Here is a 22,462-nt window from a genome sequence, read left to right as displayed (position 1 = left end):
TAGGTCGCTTCGGTGAAGCGTTGAACCAAGGGAAGTCTGATCGTACCCTGATTATGATAGTGGGGACATGACTTCTGATTAGTTGGTACAGCTTAGCTTCAAGGGGGTGCCAGTTAGTTTCGATAGAGCGCAGGACAAGATCGATGACAAATGATTCTTGAAAAATTGACGCTACATTATTTATGGCAGCGTAGCTACCTTTATCATATAATGTTATTGTTTTCTTTATCTTTTGGGGGGTTAAGTAGGTAGCATTTGAATGTCGCGTGAAGAACGTCGTGATCGCTTATAGCAGAGAAATGTGCAATATAAGAGAACTTATCCAGATGAGTTGTCAGTAAGAGGTCCAGGATTTTAGTAAAATGATACGTTTGTCGGGTCGGCTCAGAGATTGGCTATCATAATTCAACCGTTAAGCATGAATTGAGGAATCGACTATCACTGATATTATGATTTTATGCTGATTGACCATGTTATGCCGGGAAACCTAAAGTCACCGAGTAAGATTTACGGAGCGTTATGATATGCTGTCATTACGGAATGAACAGCGTCGTGAAAATGACTGACAAAAGTGGCATCTGGGTCCAGTGGGCGGTACCACGCGCTGATTATAATGGGTGGGTTAGAAGTGTGGCAGCATGCGTATCACATTTCTAAGGGGAAGAGAACGTTGACGGTCTACACGTAAGGCTGCTGTGAGCGGCTATCAGCACACCACCGCCACGTTTGTTTAGTTGGTCACGACGGAAGATATGGAACTAAGGTAAACAAGAAGCCAAATCAGTGTCTGTGACTGACGAATTCAGCCAAGTGTCGCTTAAAATTATAAGATTAGAATCAGTTATTTCGGCTATGTGTAAAATAGAGTCGCGCTTTGGCGAGATAGTTGTGATGCTGGTATAAATTAGTGATAAATTAGTATACGTAAGGTTTCTGTCAGAAGATCTAGCATCATGCGATAGCTGTCGTGGCTGTACGATTACTTTCCATTCAATTCGATCCAAAATGTAGGTTGTATTTCCAATTATTACTTTGTTATAAGAAAGCTTGAATGGTTCTTGCAGTGTTTTTCCGAATTCGGCGAGTTTCTTGCTTACAAGTCGTTGTTTAGTGAGAAACCTGCTGTGATACTGTTATGAGGGCCAATCAAGTGTGCTCTTATTCACAAGATGCGCTGTTGTTTGGACGCGGCCAATCCTGTGAGCGCGCCCGATGTTTCTTGGCTCCAACTTTTGGCCTGTTGGTTTGCTGCGTGACAACACTGGACACACACACACACACATACATAATATATATATATATATATATATATATATATATATATATATATATATATATATATTATATATATATATATATATATATAGTGGATGAAAAAACTCGGCGCAGGTGGCGAACGATCCCACAACCTTCGCATTTCGCGTGCGATGCTTGAGCGATTGAGCTACCGTGGCGCCGTTTCCCGATCCACTTTCTTGGGTATTTATGTTTCCTAGTAGAACCCTGGGAGTCTTAGGCGGCGCCACCACCGATAGACCTTGGCGGCGGACGTGGAACGTCCATTCTGCCGCAGGCGTCACGAGAGCCTGATCGTTTGGGTGAAGGCAACTGGTCAATAAACCAACACATGCTACCGGATGGCATCAATGTTGCCGAATTCCAGACCCTCGTTATGTAATAAACGAGAAGAAAGGGTGTCAACCGAGGGGCCCGATTTTTGTTAATCATATCATAAGAAGCCAACAAGCACTGACGCCAAGGACAACATAGGGCAAAGAACTTGTGCCTAATAAATAAAATAAAGAAAAAATAAATATAGGAAATAAAAGGTTGTGGGATCGTTCCCCACCGGCGGCAAGGTGTTTTTTCATCCACTGTTAGCTGTCTTCTAGCGCCTCGATTGTCAAAGTCAGAGTCATGGTCGTAGTTTTATAGACACAGAAAGTGAAGTGTAAAAGCGAGCTGTAGCACGAAACGATGGTTTGCGAAATGCGTCTCGAAGACACTTCAAAAGGCGGTGGACGCGGTCATCGCATAAACTCTTCCCAGATGTGTTTTTCGGCACGTGACGCCGCGAGCGATTAGCTAATCGATGTTTACATTAATTATTATTACCCTTTGAAATAGAACCTTTCTGTAATATTCTCAATGTTGTTGCCGCTGTCAATACTTCGCCTAAACTGCGAACCTTTACAGCAAAACTTTTGTTGGCTACCTCCACCGCATGGCCCCTTGATAGAAGGCCTGTCCACTCTACCTATTGACGCCATGCTACATGCACCGAAAGTTTCATGGCCGGCCTGGTGAAAGCAGAGACGTCGAAGTGAGCACGGCGTATTCAGGAGATTAGGTTAGATTACATTCACGTTATATTCTATGGCACTCGGCCATGTTCGCGTGGCGTCATGGATTGAAGTGCACTGGCCGTGTGCTGTATAGGAAGCGTTGCCTCCCTAAGATTTGGGGGATTGCAGTAAAAACCATTTTGTGGGCGAGTTGGTGCATAGCTTTCTATAGGTGCAGCGCCATATTGATGGGACACAAGAAGGAATACAGACAGGACAAGGCGCTTCGACAAGGGATCGCCGTCGACAAGGGACAAGACGACATGGGATCGTCGTCGTCGGACCCGCCGAGTAGAAGCTGTTGCTGTCGGACACGAGAGAGAGATAAGCCATAAGGGAAAGGCAGTGATGTTAATCGGGCTGAGCCCGGTATACTACCCTGCTGGGATCGAAATAGGAGGAGAAAGAAAGAAGGCCAGAGTCTCCACTTATACGCACACAAGAGTGCACCGCTGAGTCAGCCACATGCAGTTATACAGGCTGGTGCATTTCAAGAGTCGCAGCAGCGCCTTACTGGCCTTGCACATAGCAGACGAACGAGGCCATGGGCCCAAGATCTCCTCTGTGAAAGGACGGTCGTCTAAGCGCTCGAAAGCTGTACGAAGGGCACGCTTCTCGTCTTGGTATGTAGTGGAGTCACACAGGATATGTTTGGTCGTTTCTTCGACACCACATCTGCTGCATTTGGGACTGTCGGGGATACGATCACTTTCTGTGGTTACATGAATGCGGCACCAGCCAATCGCATTGCCTACCGAATCGCGATAATACTGTGCGACAGGGCTTGTGTATGGCGCATCCTCGTTCATACAAGACCAGCTGGAACCTTTTCCTGGCAAGTGCACTTCCGCCTTCGTTTCTCTCTTTCCCTCAATGCTATTCTTCTTCGGCTTGGCCATGCTGGGATTCATGCGCCGAATCTAACGTCCCATGTCTGCGGCTAACATTGCGACAGCCTTATTTCACTTTTATATTTGTGTCTCAAGGAGCCGTTATACATTAGCGTGTCGACTCGTGTTCTGGAAGGTCTCAAACAACCGACGGCAAAGGTTATCCCACCTTTATAAATGTCCCTCGCAGTTCTTAAACGATGTTTTTCAGTAACATTCAGCATTCGTTGGTCAGTTCCGGTTCCGGACGCGAGCGATTGCACATGGCTACGCGTTCCTACTCATCCAGCCGGTATTTCGCATCTTCATACGCGTTAGCGTGAAAGCTCGTGAACACTTGTTGGATGCTTGTTCGACAATTGTTAGATGCTTTGAGCTCTCAAGTGCCCTTTCTTGAGCATCCTTTGGGAATGTTTCTTGCACAAGACTGACTTCTGGGTTCAGGCATTACAGGCGGCAACTAGACCTATGCACAGGCGTCTCGAAGTGGGGATATCGTGCCTGGCTGGATGCAGGTCTGCTCGCGGGAGTCCCAATTATGAGGCGATAGCGCAATACTCAGCACATTCAACTGTTCCGCGGTTCATTCCCCTAATACCAGAGCGAAAACTGCAGTCGTACTCGAAGAGCTGATCCAAGCTAATGAAGCATTCTTCTTCTCTTCGTTTACTCGCACTCGCGAGCAGGTCGTAGCTTTGCTTTCGCGAACGTGGCTTGACGCCAGATGAGAAAGAAATAAACTTAGCAATTATTTGTAATAATTTCATTGTCTGAAAACTTGGGGGGAGGAGGGTATTACATAGTGTAGGGGCAGACTTCATGACAATCACTAAATAAGGGAGACGGGAGGGCAAAGATGTAGGTTGAAAATCTATTGACATTATAAAAACTTCAAGAAATAACAAGAAAAAGAAATATATGTTCAGACCATATGTTGAAGGTGTGAGCTTATAAGTATGAGCACTAAGCCAATTGACTCTTTCCATTTATTGTTTCAATGCAAAAACATCAAATGACCCGTTGAGCGAAGAAGACGCCGACTGTCGGATGGACAAGTGAAATGGGGCACCGGAATTCCCATTGGATGTGACACCATATCACAAGCGCCCCTCGCGGAACCAAACGGGCGAATGTGAACACCAGCTGCTGCGATAGAGCGCCATGGACGTGTTGCTTGAGGGGAGAGAAAATCGCCGTGACACCATGTCATCCTCACTCTCGGAAGCCTGCATTATCCGCGTTCCCTTTCCGCCCAAGCTCTGGCCTGCATTCTAAAGTGCGCATGGGTAAGGCCAAATCAAGTAGCGCCAAGTTAACGCCTCAATGATAGCAGGTCTGTGCACGCTGCTTTATGATGTCATGCTATTTGGACTTAAAGTGCCAATGCCATGCGCACCGTGACAAAAGCTGTGATGTCAACATCACCGCGACTTACTCGGGAGCGTCCCCATTTGACTCTATGAATGTCGGGCAAGGTAGCATAACGTTACGGACCAAAGTGCACTGGCTGTGTGCTATCTAGGAGGTGTTGGTCAACCGTCTCAACGTACTCGCTTGCCTGCGAGAAGTAATGACTCGATGAAACGCTCCGCGGCATTTCATTCGATAATGCTTCTTTCGCATTCCCACTTCATAAGGAGCGCTTAGCTGTCCTCGGATTTCCTTTTATTTCTGTAAGTAAGCAAGAAACATTTCTCGACTTTTTAGAAGTGTAATATAATTTCTATGGGGGAACCCAAGTAGCACATATGGAATGTCTATCCTTATCGTGTGACGAATATTTCACTGATATCTTCGCAAAACGCATACAAAAGCATTTCAGCGTGGTTCTGCAGGCCATTTCATACGATTTATTTTCGAAATTCGGGATGTGTTGGCACCATATCTAAGCTCTTAATTTCCCTCTAAATACCCCGTGGTGGGTCGAAGATTCATAAAGTTGGCTCTAAAAAAGACGTAGATAACTGTACCCATTTTACTTACGTACGTACCATGCAAAATATGAGAACATATTTTATATCAAGAGATAATCACACATTTATTGACAAATAACATACTGGCTTCACAACAACATGACTTCCATAACGGTCCATCTTGCACAACACAACTGATTGAATTCTATCATGACCTTTATCTCATATCGACAGCCGCGGACAAATTGATTGCCTTTACCTGGACTTTCAAGAGGCTTTTCATACTGTTTCACACCCTTTGCCTACAGGTAAACTACCATAACTAAATACTGAATGTCAGACAGGTTGGCAATCTCACGATATAGGGCGCAGTCGCCTTCGAAGAGTCTGATGTTAGACGAAATGTTACTCCGTAAGATCTCGGAATAATAGTGGTCCTAGAGCCATGCCTTGATGCATGTATCCGCTACTGTCTTGGTGTAACGTGTGGCAAGAAGTGGCGGCAGACTTGGCACTCGCAGGGACTGATATGATTGTCGTGTCGTCACAGCGGCAGAGCTCCTTTATCGCACATGGCATAGGTGGTATTTCTTCACCCAACTCAAACTGGCCCCAAAGTACTTGTTGGGGGAGAGTTCATAGCGCCTCATCGGTCGCGGCGCTACTGCTTCTCTAGTGCAAGAGGCAGTGTTGTGACGATCTACGCTCCTAAGTACGGCGAATTCTTGGACTTCCCGCTAAAACATCCATTTACCCTACCGATCGGCTCGGAGCCCTCGTGGTACCTCAATTCAGAAAAAGCACTCATCCACGAATGGTCATGTAGCTATTTTGCACTGAACACACGCAGTATATGCGTGCTCGAAAGTGTAAAGAACGAGCGACAACTGTCGAAATTGGCAGTAACAACCCCAACAGTCACCGTTGTCTATTTCTGAATTTCTTATTTAATATGGATATCGCACATCAAAATTTAAGTTCTAGCACTCCACGATGTACCTGTCGATGGCAACAACACTTTTTCTCTTCGAGAGATGCGGCAGTTGACGCGGTGGAGTGATAGCGGAACTTCGCTCTTAAAATGAAAATGTAAACATCAGCGCATCGTACTATTGAGCTGAGAAGATCTGGTTCGGGGAAACTCCTAATAAGCGCGCATTGTGTGACGAAAGGAGATACGCAACACAAAATGAAATCAGAGCAATTACGTGTCAGAACACTATAACTAGCGACATTGAAGAAATTGAGCGTGCATTTGTCGAGCACTATGAGAACTTAATAGGTGTAAAAATAAGTTGGAGCATTCCGTTGACACAGGATACTCTTGATTTAATGCCACGGTTAGATGGTGATACTCGAGCCCTTTTGGAGAAACCCATTAGCGTAGACGAAATGAAACAGGCGATAACTGAACTAACGCTGGGGAAGACACCTGGGCCAGACGGCCTCGGTGCCGCATTCTACAAAGCTTATGCCGATGAACTGGCGCCCATTTTACACGCAGTCATCACGGAGGCGTACGAAACGAAAGAAATACCGCTCTCTTTCCGGGCTGCTCACGTGGTGCTGATTCCTAAAACCGACGACCATGCTACGCTGCTATCTGTGGACGCGTACCGTCCGATAACGCTCACGAACACCGACTACAAAGTTTATACGAAAGTGCTGGCAAAACGACTGCAGAGCGTCATCAAATTTCTAGTCGGACCACACCAGACATGTGGCATAAAAGGTCGCTCTATCTCTTCAAATGTGCATGTAGCCCGTAGTATTCTTGAGTGCTGTGACATTTTTGGCGGACGGGTCGCTATGTTGCAGCTGGACTTAGCAAAGGCATTTGACCATGTTTCGCATGAAGCTCGTTTTTGTTTCCTTGAACACGTTAACATAGGCACAGTTATACTCGATGGTCTAGAAATGATATACAATGACTGCATAGTAAACATCGTGCAGAATAAGACACTAATTGAGAACATTAAACTCAGATCATCAGTGACGCAAGGTTGTCCATTGTCACCGCTGCTCTTTGCAATTTATTTAGAACCTTACTGTTTATCTCTAATAAGTAACGAAAAAATCAATGGTTATAAGCTTGAATCGTCCCATATTAAAGTGCTTGCATATGCTGATGACGTCGCAATCTTTTGTACAGATCGCCAAAGTGTACTAGAGGCGATAAGCGATGCTAAAAGATATTGCAGGCAAACCGGATGCGAGATCAATTGGGACAAGAGCATAGGATTTTGGCACGGAAGCTGGGACAACACACCGTCTGTCGTTGCAAATTTACAATGGACCGTGTCTCCTTCGAAATATTTGGGGCTGCCGCTTGAGCACTACGAGAGTGCCGCGCAGTACTGGGAGGATGAGACGTCGCGCGTAAAAGAGAAAACCGGAGGATGGAAAGGTCGTGATTTGTCAATGTTTGCAAAGGCAACTGTTTGTAATTTGTTTTTAATTGCCAAAGTGTGGTATGTCCTCCAATTTTTGTCGATGACCCGTGTGAATGTACAGAAAATACACAGAGTATTTACTGTTTTTAGCTGGGGTTCCACTTGGGAAAGGGTCAGCCGTACCAACTTGTTTCATCCTGTTCGAGATGGTGGTCTTGGGTTGTCGCATTTGTTCTTACGACAGATTGTTTCTAGTTTTGTCTTCTTACGAGATCAAAGTGATTCATTCTTGCGTACGATGATCCAGATCCGTTTGAAAAGCGTTTTGCCTGAATTTATTGTGTCTAGTGCACAGCCTGTAAACTATCGGCTTAAAGGCTACTTGCGAGAGGTAGTCGACTCCCTTCGAATACTAAGAGCTCGGTTTTCCCTTCAGTACCTGAGCACAGCAACAAGAAAGAAACTTTACAAGGATTTAGTTGAAGTTATGATGCCAGTGCCATTGTACCGAATGAAATACTATGGTGGCCCAGGACAAGATGTTTTAAAAAGAGTTAAAAGGATGCCAGTGAGAGCAAGCGTAAAGTCGTTCTTCTTTAAATTGAATACATCTACCCTTCCGGTCAAAACATGGATAGCCGACAAAGGAATGTTTGTACTATGGACGACAAAAGTGTGCGCTATGTAACAAGCCGGAGACCATTGAGCACGCCTTCATTGAGTGCTGGGATGCAATTTTTTATTGGGACCGTTTTGCAAAGAACTCTTAAAAAGGAACTGCCGATAACATCACAGGGTATAGGTTTCCTGCCGGTAGACAGCCATCAGGGCTTCCCGTACGACATGATAATGCTCCTGGGCCTCCATAGTCTTTGGAAGACACGGATGACGGTAACGCACGCCGATGTGAATGCGCGCTCAGCACGAGAAAATCTTGTTGAAAGCATTATTTTCATACGTGAGATATATCGTGTACAGGCAGATCCGCCTGACTGGTTGGGTATTCTTGATGAATTGGTGAATTTCAAGAAATTTTAGCTTGTCACGTTGGTCCAAGTAGGCCAACGTGTTTTTCTGTATGTATGTCATTTTGTGAATAAAGAAAAGAAAGAGGATCGTCGACCCCGTTTTTGAACGAAGATGCAAGCTACAAAGTTGTCCTCCCGCGTCTATCAACCGGTAACGATGTTTTGAATTCTATTTTCCTTCATGCGGACTTGAGTGGCCGACCATACCGTGCTCCCGACTTCCGAGACGCTCTGCTTGAGGTAGTGAATACTTCAGATATTGTAGGTGTCGGACAGTATCAAATGAGCCTGGTATGGATGGTTACTTGCGCTAGTAGTGCGGCAAAACAGACTCTCGTCGCCTGTGGTGAGCTCCGTGTCAAAGGGCTGAAGTGCATGGTGATAGATCCGGAGACTAAAAACATCAAGCTTAAATTACTATGGCTTCCACCTCACCTTGAACCACGACGCGTTGAAGAGGCGTTCCAGGCCTATGGTCAGGTGAAGTCGGTGGAGAGAGAAGCATGGAGATGCACTGGCATGGAACAGTGGGTGACAACAAACCGGGAGGTTTCCTTGGTGCTCAAGGACAATATCACCGTAACCTCAATACCGCACATTATGTCCATTTATGGACACCAGTGCCTCGTACTTATCCCCGGTAGGCCTCCTCTGTGCCTTCGTTGCAAGCGCGTGGGACACGTTCGACGACAATGCAGAACACCGAGATGCTTACAGTGCCATCGATTTGGTCACTCAGCGGACGCCTGCGTGTCCACCTACGCCAATAAGCTTCGTTCTGGGCAATATAGCGCAGACGAGCCACAACTGGACCACCTCATGGATTCTACAGAGGGAGTAGATGCCACCGGAGAGACTACAGGTGGCTTTAGGGACGAGGACCAGGAGCCCTTGAAGCCAATGCCAACCAGTCATAACAGCTCAAGTAATACTAGCGACGCTTCCGGCGAGGATGACTCAGTTTGCCCACCTGGCCTAGCAAGCCTTAAAGACAAGCCCCCTGATGACAAGGAAGAGGACGAAGAGGCGATGGACATCAGTAGGGCCAGGAAACGTCCGGCACCATGCAACGACGAAGCAACAGAATGTGCACTACAGGCGCCCGAGAAAGTGTCTCCTAGTGCTCAGCAAACTCCCTCTCCTGGTGATAATGTGCCCCGCCGGTTATATCAGCGCAGTCAGGAGAGTGGCACAAAGAAGTCCAAAGGGAGCAAGACCACAGATTTACCTGTGGCCAAGGGCAATGAAATACAAAAGCTTTAGGTGAGCAAAATGGCTACCGCCTTCACCCTCCCTTTATGTGTAGCGACACTCAACGTACGTGGGCTGAGGAATATAAGGCGTCAGCAGCAATTACTACACGTGCTTAGGCAGCATGAATTTGATGTTGGTGCAGTGCAAGAGACAAAGATATCGTCTGCTGGTGATGTCAACCTTGCGCTGCAAACTTTTCAACCTGATTACGAGGTGTGTATTAGCCAAGCATGTGGTGCTTCCGCTGGATGCTTTTTGTTAGTCAGAAAGCAGTTAAATCACTCTTCATTGTCGCTGCGTGTTGATGGGGAAGGCCGTCTTATATGCTGTGACCTCTGTTTTCATTCCCGTAATTGGCGATTTATTTGCGTTTATGCTCCCTCAAAAGTGAGTGACAGGAAGGCTTTCTTCCTCTCACTTGCTCCGCTCCTAGATACTGACAGAGATTTGGTACTGTTGGGAGACTTCAACTGTGTTTGTCATTCCAGAGACCACTCATACCTAACTAATCGTTATGATGCAACTGCTGTTTTCCTGCATCAGTTAACGGAAGTTCACAATCTAATAGACGTGGGCGCCTACACACCATCTTGGGTGCGGTTCACGCACTTTCAAGGCGTCTCCCATGCTCGACTCGATCGTGTGTATGTTTCGACGAGTCTCTGGTCTAACATTCACAACTACGCCGTGAAGCCTGTATTTTTCACAGACCACTGTTTAGTAGCTGTTTCATGGGGTCCCCGAAAATTCCGCAGGTTTGCTCCGAACTGGGAACTGTGGAAACTTAATACACAACTTTTGCGAGAGGAAAGTTTTGTAAACAAAGTGAAAGAATTATGGCTAGAAATATCACAATGTCAACAGCTTCCTTTGTTTGCTCGATGGGAAATGTTCATAAATAGAGTAAAAAATGAGGCGATTGCCATTTCATGTGAGCTGTCTCAAAGAAAAAAAGCTGAAAAGCATTACCTTCATGATCTACTTCACAAGCTGCACGCTTTCGAAAGCCAGGAACCAGGGTTGTATAGCGATGAAATCAACACAGTTCGCGCACAAATACAGAAATATGAGACGGAAGTGTACAAAGGAGCGATGGTTCGTTCACGCACAACTCGCTTCGCAGAGGAACAGCCCACAAAAAGGGCTCTCGGTGATGAGAAGCGATACGCGCTTTCCAAGCAAATATTAGAAATTGAGTCTGGTGGGTCTATATACACAGACACGTCCCAAATAATAAGCCTATTTGAAGCTCACTATAAAGATCTTTTCGCTGCAGTTAAGCCTCAGAATGGTTACGAAAAAAACGCTGATCAGTTTATTTCGCTTATGCCACACTTAGAAGAAGATGATCGACTCAGCGTTGATGGACCAATAACCCGAGAAGAAATTAATTTTGCCGTCGAAACGCTGCAGAAGAACAAGACGCCTGGTCCTGATGGCCTTAGTGCTGAATTTTATATAAAATTTCAGGAATTCCTGTGTCCTTTTCTGCAGCAGCTTTTCGAGGCAGCCTATCAATATGGTGAGCTTCCTCCATCTTTCTATCAGGGCCACACAACCTTAATACCAAAAAGCACTGATGATGAAACAATAAAGAGAGTAAACGGATATAGGCCGATATCATTATGTAACGTGGATTACAAAATATTTGCAAAAATACTGACAAATAGATTGCAGACAGTCATTACTAAATTAGTAGGTGATCATCAAACATGCGGAATTCGAGGCCGCTCTATACAGACAAATGTTCATATCGCACGTTCAGTCCTTGAGTGCATAGAGGGTAGTACGGATCAAGTAGCTCTTCTCCAGATTGACCTCGCCAAAGCCTTTGATAAGGTTCAACACGACTTTTTATTCCAACTACTGCGACATCTTCAGTTAGGGGATGTATTATACAATGGTATAACACTTTGTTATAAACACTGCACTACAAAGTTAATTGTGAACCGTACCCTCTCAGATATAATACAAGTACAGTCATCCGTTCGTCAAGGTTGTCCGCTCTCGCCTTTACTCTTCGCCATATACTTAGAACCGCTTTGCTTAAGCGTGCTTTGCGACTCGAGCATTAAAGGATATATGTATGCCGATGAGGAAATTAAAGTGCTAGCTTATGCAGATGACATTGCCTTCTTTTGCGTCGATAAGCCAAGTATTACCAAGGCAATAAACGCTACCCTGCGTTTCTGTGAGACTGCAGGAGCTACTGTAAATTTTGATAAAAGTAGAGGCTTTTGGCTAGGCATGTGGGCGCTCACTCCCTCTGCATTCGCGAATATTCATTGGAATCAGTCTCCGTTGCGATATCTTGGAGTACCTCTCGATAACTTCCGTAATAGTGGACCTCATTGGGCGTCCACGGTAACCACTATCCGTCGAAAGGTGACAACCTGGCAAGGACGTGATCTCTCCATTTTTGCGAGAGCTAAGGCATGCAATACATTTCTCGCTTCTAAGCTTCTTTATGTTCTGCAGGTCTTGCACTGCTCACGTGTCCATGTCCAGGCATTTCATAGAATATTTGCATGTTTTATTTGGCATTCATCATGGGAAGCCATGAGAAGGGACAACCTTTTTCTCCCGCTTGAAAAGGGCGGCCTGGGTCTTGTGCATTTGTTTGTGCGACAATTGGTCATGCGCTTATTTTACCTTAAAAATGTCCGTCATCCATTCCTTCTCGCAGTGAATCGAGCACGTCTTGCGTCACACGTCCCTTTTCTTTTTGTCACGACAAACTTTGCTCAAGAACTACCGTTATGGGGCTTCTTAAAGGAACTTGTCGACACTATTTCATTCTTAAAAGCCAGATTCAACCTTGAATATTTGTTTACCGTTAATCGAACGTCGCTAAATGCAGCACTTATAGATAACCTTTTCCCTGAACCTCTGTACCGAAAGCCGTATCTGTCTCTATTTGGTCAAGATGTTCTTTGCCGTGTCCGTAGAATGTGCATTGCGCCAGCAGCGAAAACGTTTTTCTTTAAGCTGCACACCTCCACACTGCCAGTTAAAACGTGGCTTCAGGAAAAAGGACTGTATGTACCCTGGAATACAAATTGTAGGCTTTGCAATCAACCCGAGACAATAGAACATTGCTTTATACTTTGTCGTGACGCATTTCTTTTTTGGGACATTTTACAAAGAACTATCAAAAAAGACTTTCCTCTCACATGTTATGGTATCCGGTTCCTTCCTTTCAAAAACACAGCCAGTAATACACCATATGATTTGTTTATGTTATTAGGACTTTATTCATTATGGAGAAGTCGAATGATCGACAGACATGCCGCGCCACCTCGCTCGACAAGGTCTATCTTCCGCGAAGAGACTGCTCAAGTCCGGAGTGTAGTGGCTACATATGATCCCGTCCCTGAATGGATTTCGCGTCTGGACGCTTGTGTTTGTTTACCAGAATTTTGAACTGTCATTGGACTGTATACTTTCTGTGAATTTGTTTCTCTTGTATGATCGTATGTAATGTAACTGCATCGGTTTGACAGTAACGATAATCCCATGCAATAAAGAGAAAAAGAGGAGTGGTGCAGTGGTAAGATGCCGGGTTCGGAATCGTGAGGTCGCAAGTTGGAATCCTCGGCGGGGACGTTTCTTTTTATTTTTTTTTACTTTTATATTTTTCTTTTTTGTACTAACAAATTTACATAGCCTTAAGTAGGTCTCTGTCAATTTTTAACTAAATATTGATCAAGAACTACAGACCTCTCTACTACAGGAAGTCACACTACAGACAACACTACTACAGACAACAGAACTACAGAAACAACGTCCCAAAATACGACAGTCTGAAATTTCCTGTTGTGTTTTTCAACTGGGAATGCTTCGCCTAAACTGCGAACCTTTAGAACAAAGCTTTGTTTGGCTACCTCCGCCGCATGCCTCCTTGATAGCAGGCCTGAGCACTCTACTTAATGACGTCATGCACCGAAAGTTTCGTGGCCACGTTTGGCCTGATGAAAGCAGTGACGTCGAAGTGACCCCTGCGTGTTCAGGAAATTACGTTAGATTAGATTCACCTTAGATTCGATGACACTCGTTGAAGTTAGCATGCCGTCATGGCTCGAAGAGCAGTGGCATTGTGCAGTATAGGAAGCGTTGCCTACTCAAGATTTAGGGCCTCGTCGTCGTCTGTCCCGCCGAGTAGAAGTTGTTGCTATTGGCAGCGAGAGAAAGATAAGTCATAAGGGAAAGGTTGACCAGGCTGAGCCAGGTAGGCTACGCTGCTCTGGGGAAGCGGGAAAGGGGCTGAAGGAGAAGAAAGAAAGAAGGTCACGGTCTCCACTTATACGCACAGAAGAGTGCACCACTGAATCAGTCACAGACGGTCCTACAGGGTGGTGCATTTCAACAAGCGCAGCAGTGCCTTTGTGGCCTCCCACATAATAGACGTACAAGGCCACCGGCCCAAGATTTTCTCCTGTGTGAAAGGACGGTCGTTTAAGCGCTCCAAAGCTGTACGAAGGGCACTCGTCTCGTCTTCGTATGTAGGGCAGTCACACAGGATAATTTTGGTCATGTTTGGAATGTAGCACTAGCCAACTGCACTGCCTACCGAAGAGCGATAGTAGTATGCGACAGGGCTTGTATATGGCGCATCCTTCTTCATACAAGACATGCTGGAACCTCTTCCCGGTGACTGCACTTCACTGTCGAGTATAGGTGGGCACGGATCTGCAGGCATCTTCGTTTCCCTCTTTCCCTCAATGCTATTGTCCTTCTGCTCGGACTTGCTGGGATTCATGCGCCGAAACTAACGTCCTATATCTTCGGCTAACATTGCGAAACCGTCATTTCACATTTGGATTTGTGTCTCAAGAAGCCATTGTAGATTAGCATGTCGATTCGTGTTTCATAAAGCCTCAAATAACCGACAGCAAAAGTTATCCCACCTTTACAAATGTCCCTCGCAGTTCTTGAAGGATGCTTTCAGCTCCATTAAAGGGAGAATTCATCATCATCATCAGCCTGGTTACGCCCACTGTAGGGCAAAGGCCTCCCCCATACTTCTCCGACAACCCCGGTCATGTACTAATTGTGGTCATGCCGTCCCTGCAAACTTCTTAATCTCATCCGCCCACCTAACTTAATGCCGCCCACTGCTACGCTTCCCTTCCCTTGGAATCCAGTCCGTAACCTTTAATGACCATCGGTTATCTTCCCTGCTCATTACATGTCCTGCCCATGCCCATTTTTTTTTCTTGATTTCAATTAAGATGTCATTAACTCGCGTTTGTTCTCTCACCCAATCTGCTCTTTTCTTATTCCTTAACGTTCCACCTATCATTCTTCTTTCCATAGCTCGTTGCGTAGGAGAAGGGAGAAGTATGCGTTGGTTAGATCAAGTTCAGGACGCGAGCGATTCCGCATGGCTCCGCGTTCCTACTCATCCAGCCAGCCTTTCGCATCTTCATACGCATTACCGCGAAAGCTCGCGAACAGTCGCGGGTTCTGCATTGTTAAATGCTTTTGGCTTTCAAGTTCCCTTTCTTGAGCAGCCTTTGGGAAAGTTTTTTGCACGAGGCTGATTTCTGGGTTCAGGCATTACAGGGGGCAACTAGACTTGTGCACAGGCGTCTCGAAGTGGGGATGTCGTGCGCGACTGGATGCAGGACTGCTCGCGGGTGTCCCAATTATGAGGCTATAGTGCAATACTCAGCACATGCAACAATGTCGCAACAATACCGGAGCGAAAACTGCAGTCGTACTCGAAGAGCTGATCCAAACTAATGACCTATTCTTCTTCTCTTCATTTACTCGCACTCGCGAGCAGGTCGTCACTTTGCTTTCGCCAACGTGGTTTGACGCGAGATAAGAAAGAAATAAACTTAACAATTATTCGTAATAATTTTTATTGCCTTAAAACTTGTGGGGGTATTACATAGGGTAGGAATAGACTGCATGGCAATCACTCATAAGTGAGACCAGAAAGTAAACATGCAGGTTGTTAATATATTGGCTTTATAAAAACTACAAGAAATAACAAGAAAAAGAAGGAAAACGTAGCCAGTATTAGCACTAAGTGCTACAAGCAGATTATCTCATGAAAGAGAAGAAAAAGCATAAAATAGAATAGAGAAAGTTTGGCTGACCAGTATGCAAAGCAAGCGTACAAGTACAGGGTGTTTGCTCATGATTGTTAGCCGTTAAAAATATAACAAGGCCGACTGAACATTTATCAGTCCATTATCCCGATGTTTGTGCAAAGTAATAAGATGAGTGTTATTATTACTGATTTTTCTGGTTTAGTTTGGGCAAATATTATTAATATGTTCAAGCCATGATGACTCAGGCCTAATGCTTCATTCCGGGAAAGAATGTTTTTTGCCAGAGAATGTCAGTTTACTGAGATGATCAGGACAGGCAAAGCTTTCCATTTGCATAGGTTTGCTTCGCAGGGCAGGCGGCGTTATGGTAAGCTTTTTCAAAACTGATACATTCCGATTTCGAGAGCATGACAAAGAGGTAACGCTTGCTGTATAATTAGGTAGAACTCCAGCAGTTTAGCTAAATTTACGCGATGAAATGTCACTCATCATGCTTTTAAAGACCATATGTTGAAGGTCTGAAATTAAAAGTATGAGCACTATATTTGGCTCTTTCCCATCAAATGGCCCATTGAGCGAACAAGACACCATCTGTCGGCTGGACAAGGGAAACATGGCGCCTTAGTTCCTATTGGCTGTGACACCAATTCACGAGCGCGCGTCGCGGGGCCAAACGGGCGAAAGTGTACACCAGCTGTTGCGATAGAGCGCCATGAGGTGTTGCTTGTGGGGAGAAAGCATCGCCACGACGCCATGTCATCCTCGCGCTCGGAAGCCTCTATTATCGGCATACCCTTTCCGCCCAAACTCCGGCCGGCTTTCTAAAGTGAGAAACGGTAAGGCCAAATCAAATAGCGCCAAGTGAACGCCTCATAGATAGCAGGTCTGTGTACTCTGCTTTATGACGTCATGCTACTTGGACCAAAATATCCAATGCCATGCGCACCGGGACAAAAGCTGTGGCGTGAAAATCACCGCGGCTTACTCGGGAGCGTCCCCGTTAGACTCTATGGCTGTCAGGTAAGGTAGCATGACGTCATGGACCAAAGTGCACTGGCCGTGTGCTATCTAGGAGGCGCTGGCCAAGCGTCTCAGCGCACTCGCTTCCCCGCGAGGAGTTTATGACTCGAAGGACCGCGCAGCGGCATTCAATTCGGCACAGCTTCTTTCGCGTTCACAATTCATAAGGAGCGCTTAGGTGTCGGCGGATTTCTTTTTATTTGTGTAAATAAGCAACAAAAATTTCTCCACTTCTTAGCAGTGTAATAAGTAGAATTTCTATGGGGGAACTCAAGTAGCACATAGGGAATGTCTATCGTTTTCGTGTGAGCAATATTTTACTCGTATGTTCGCGAACCCATACAAATGCATTTTAGCGTGGTTCTGCAGGCGATTTCATTCGATTTATTTTCCAACGATGGGAAGTGTCTGTACTATATGTAAATTTTTCATTTCATCTTAAATACAGCCTGATGGGTCGAAATTTCATAAAGGTGGGTGGATAAAAGATGTAAATAACTATGGGCCCCTTTTACTTATGTCCACCTCGCGTAAATTATGAGTACACATATTATATGAAGAGATAATAACACATTTATTTGCAAACAACGTACTGGCTTCACAACTTCATGGGTTATTTAACGGCCAATATTGCACGACACAACCTATTCAATTTTATTATGACCTTGTATCTCATATCGACACCGATAGCCAAATTGATTGCCTTTTCCTGGATTTTCAAAAGGCGTTTGATACTGTTTCACCCCCTTTGCTTTCAGGAAAACTAGCATTACTAAATATTGACCATACAGTTCTTGCTTCGATCGAACACTATCTATCGGTCCACGGACAGTGCGTAGTATTAAATGGCAGGAAATCCAGTTTTGTAGGTATCACATCGGGCGTCCCACAGAGCTCAGTTTTCGGGCCATTCTTTTTTTTATGATACATAAATTACATTTATTCAGGAAACAACTGTTATACGGTTGTTTGTCAACGAATGAGCCTTATATGGCAAAATTGGAAAAGAAGATGACGTTCCCCTGTTACAAAGTGACTTATCATGTGTTGTGGGATTGATAGTGAGCTTAAATACTAAAAAAATTCGCTCATGATGTTTTACATGTAAAAAAACGCGCTTACCTCGATTTATATCGTCAGCAATAACATAGTGGGGAAAAATTACACTATAAATACTTAGGTGCGACATTTTCAGCCGATTGTTCATGGAATGCTCACGTGTATAAATGGATTGTGAAGGCTCCCAGGACCTTAAATTTTACATAGCAAAATCTCAGACACATGCCGCCTTCTTTGAAATCAACTGATTAGCCATCATACGTTCGACGAATGTTCGAATATGCTTGTGCCATGTGGGACCCTTGGCAAAAAACACTAAGTGATAAACTGGAAAAAGGCCGTAGCAGAGCTGCAAGGTTTGTCTTGTGCCGGTACTCCAGAAACGATAGCTATACCAATATGAAAAATGAAATTGGATATATAACTCTATCCTCTCGTCGAAAAAAAAGTACGAATTCAACTCCTTTATCAAATATTTCATGGTAAAACCAGTATTCGAACGGAAATATACTTACACAGGCCTCATTATGTCTCGGCACGTACTGCTCATCATTTCAGGATTCTAGAATACCGCACAGAAACTAATATGTATGCTATTTCATTTTCTGTTCATTCCATTAAGGAATGGAATCGCCTATCAAGTCAGCAAGTCTACTATGTCAATGAAGATGTGTTTCTTGGAAATGTATCCAGCTTTGTAAAACGCCTTCAGGCTAAGCGGGGTAATCATTTAATAAAGAATAAAGAAAAAGAAAAAAACAAGTGGCAATGGGAATGCACTTTGGCATGAAGGGCTTCATTATTTCAATAATGAATGCAAAATATTGAAAGTGTTGTTAGGGTAACGTGTCCGAGCAGTTGTAACATTTTATTAGCACGAGATCTCACATAGTCAATAGTGTTGTGCCAATTGAGATGTAAGTGTATTGTAGCGAAGCTTAAGTTCTTTCACTTTTCAAGATGTCTGCAATAATGAAGCATATTCAAAACTCTCTCAACATGCTTTGCAAATTATTTTTGCATAATGAAATTTGTCTGCTATAAGTTCTCAGATTTAAGAGATCAGTTGTTGACGCAAAACATCAGAATCCGGACTGAAAAGTCCTGAGGTGACCCTGCTTATGCTAATAGGCTCTTTTAATTCTTGCGCCGCAAATGCTGCTGCAGCGCTCGGCTTAAGATATGCTAATTTTTGTAATTTCATTTAGCTCCTTTACTTAAGGACGCCAAATATAAATGTTATGTCAACCTGCACTATAAAAATATAAATGCAAAAACACCGCAGTACAAACGCCGCAGTAAAACGCTTAGTTTATTGCAAAATCGCATATGAAGTGTCCCTATTGCTCTAGCACAGTTTCATTTACCGGCCACGAGCAAAGAGGTGGGATGTTGCATGCGCCGTCACCGTCCTTTGCTGTCATTCGTAACGTCGGTGAGTGAGACATCGCCCAACAGCAGGTACTCCGGCTTCACGCGTAAAACGCGACAGCTTGACCAGAAGCTTAGCAAAGTGACAGCTGACGCCATGTGAAATCATAACGTTTCAGCTGCTTGCAGAAATATCCCTTGTCGCCGGGGCGACCCCACGGCGGCGCGCCCAGCAAGATGACTGCAACGAGTGTACACACTTCAATCCAAACTCGTTCTTGCTGCTTGCTTTCCTCTTTGACAGCAAGGAATGCTTGGAAGGGTCAGCTTACGGTTTTTTCATCTCGCACGTAGTACAAAGCCTCATGGTGCCACAGCATTTAACACTTTGCGGTATGGAATGCAGTTATTTTGCCGATGACAATAAAATAACAGTAGAGCTAGTATCCTCTGGTAAAATGTCAGCCTCACACAGCATCGAGATTACTTTTCACGGGCGTACAATTGTATTCATTCAGAACACAACAATGCTTTCCGCTATTTGTTTCGCGATGTCGTGCCCGTGTGCTGAGACTTGGGGAGAGTCAACAAGAGAGCGCGGTCTGGGCGTGACCGACTGAAAAACAAAAAAAAACTTTTTGTCATCCGGCAGATACTTATCAACAGTAACGTAATTGAATTCTTGCTTCCAAGAATTGACCTCTGATGCCAGCTGTCCCCTTCAGCATATCATTTCATTTATTAAACCTCATGGGCCCAAGTTGGGGTATTACATGAGGGATGGTTTTAGAGCGCAGCTCTTTGGCGTCCGTTCCTGGGTTTCGCGTCGTCGTCGGCCTCGTAACCAGCTCCGCCCCCCTTTTATCCCCCCAGCGCTAGCAGCGACCGACTGATACCGCTGGATGCCGCTGACGCCGCTAGAGAGTCAAGATAACGTGACTGCATAGAACACCGTCGCCGCCATGCAGAAAGAGGAGGAAAGGGTCCCCCCCCCCCTGTTCTTGTGTGGCGGATAGGGTGCTCTTCAGTTGCCGACGCGCCGGTTATTCGTTGTCCCTGAAACCAACTCCGCAGCTGGGGTTGACTCACTATCGGCGTCAGCGGCATCAGTCAGTCGCTGCTATCTCTTCCCTCCTCCCTTTATCGTGTTGTCCGCTTGCTGCGCGCGCTTCTGCCCCCATCGTTTGCCGCTGGGTGTACACGCCGCCCCCCTCCCCCCTCTTCCTGCGAGTCTCCGGTTGTCAAAGCGCCGGCTCGAACTTAATTCCTTTCTTCGCTCCTCCTCCAATGCAACCCCTGTGCGGTGGCAATCAGAGAGCCAGATCGGTGGCGGCGGATCTGTATATGTGCACCGCCCGAGCCGAAATTGCCGCTGCCGTTCGCCCTGTGCGGTGGCAATCAGAGAGCCAGATCGGTGGCGGCTTGACATAAAGACAAACAGCAATTTCCTAACACTTATGCGGGAGAACATCCCGTTCCTCTCGCTCGTAACGCGTCCCACGGCTGTGACAACCTCGCGAGGCACTTGTATAGATCTCGTCTTTAAGAATCAAGCATTGGTGTACCAAGTCGAACATATATCAGTCCATTTCTCCGACCACAAAGCTTCCTTCATGACTGTCAAGAACTGTTAGTGGAGTCTTTGTTAAAGGAATACGTGTGAAAAATAAAAAAAAATTCTGTGATAGCGCATACATGTGTTGCTCGATTTCTCTGCCTCAATCTGTCGAAAAGGTGAAACAGCTTATTTGCTGCGCTCAAATTTCGCATTAGGAAGTAACGTAATCGTCGGTAATTTTTTTTAATTACAGTGAAAGTGTGACTCCGGTGCCGGCTTTAATTGATGTGAATCGGAGTGGTGCACGGCAATTGCAGGAAGATGGTTCCAGTCCCATGCGGTCATCACAAAAAAGGAGTGAAGATGAGTGGTAGTTTGCGCTGGGGGAGGGTAAGCCGGTATGGGATAGTTTGTACGGCTAGAGAAGAGATGAACTGTCAAGATAGCTGGAACTTGAAAGGGAGCATAATAAAATTTGTGGTAAAGGCATAGTCTAGATATGAGACATCGCAATTAAAGGTTGGTAAGATGACCATGAACCTTAAGCTTTGGGACGCAGGAATGGTAAGAATACACATAATAAATAAAACGAGCTGCATGATTTTGGACTGATCCGAGAATATTAGATAGGTTAGATTGATGAGGGTCCCACACAGCGCATGCGCATTCTATTGTTGGGCGAACAAATGCAAGATAAGCTACTAGTTTCACTGATGTGGGAGCGAGTCTTAAGTGCCTACGAAGAAAGCACAAAGCGCGATTCGCGGAGTTAGCTGTGTTTGTTACGCGGGTTGACCAGGAAAGATTGCTTGAAAATATTACGCGAAAGTATTTATCAGATTCAGTGGATGGTGTTTCGGAGCTGGAAATGATATATTGAGCTCGCTGGTAATGCGGCCTGCTGTCGAAAGATATTAGTGAAGTTTTCTTTACATTTAAGGACATTAACCAAGTGTTACAACAGGACTCAGTAAGGTTGAGTTCATTTTGAAGAATATTATTATCTGCGGTGTTTCAAATGAAACGATATATTACGCAGTCGTCTGCGGCCAGTCTACCCTCGCCAACCATAGCTCTATTATGGACTACTGGGTATGATTCTCTGAGCGGGAACTAGTAGGTCCACGTTGCTACCCGAGTATACCATGCGGGCCCCGCACAACGGAAACTGGAGACCCCATGAAACCCATGTATCTTACATGTTTCAACCTCCCCCCACACTACCGCAGGTCTCGCCGTTTATAGCCCCTTCCTCATAAGACCCTCGCTCGGGAGGAGAAATGTGCTTGGCGGAAACGGCAACCAAACACTTCACCTAAGCCTTTATTAAAACATACAACCCACCTTGTGCTGCCACAAGTGTCAGGACTGTGGAGTGTATGCCTCGCTGTATGACACCACATGGACTTGCCCCAACACTCCCAACCTTCTGCTAATCGCAAACCCCACCACCGAACAGAGAGAGGCTATTCTGTCCACTTCAAACCCGCGTGACCAGCAGCAGCTGATGTGGTTGTCCGGGCGGGCGGAGGCAGTCATAGGACTCCTTGATTGAGGAGTCCCCCTCGC

This window comes from Dermacentor variabilis, chromosome 3 (genome assembly GCF_050947875.1).
Source record: "Dermacentor variabilis isolate Ectoservices chromosome 3, ASM5094787v1, whole genome shotgun sequence".
NCBI lineage: Eukaryota > Metazoa > Arthropoda > Arachnida > Ixodida > Ixodidae > Dermacentor > Dermacentor variabilis.
The sequence above is the reverse complement of the archived record's forward strand: the minus strand, read 5'-3'. Positions refer to the sequence as shown.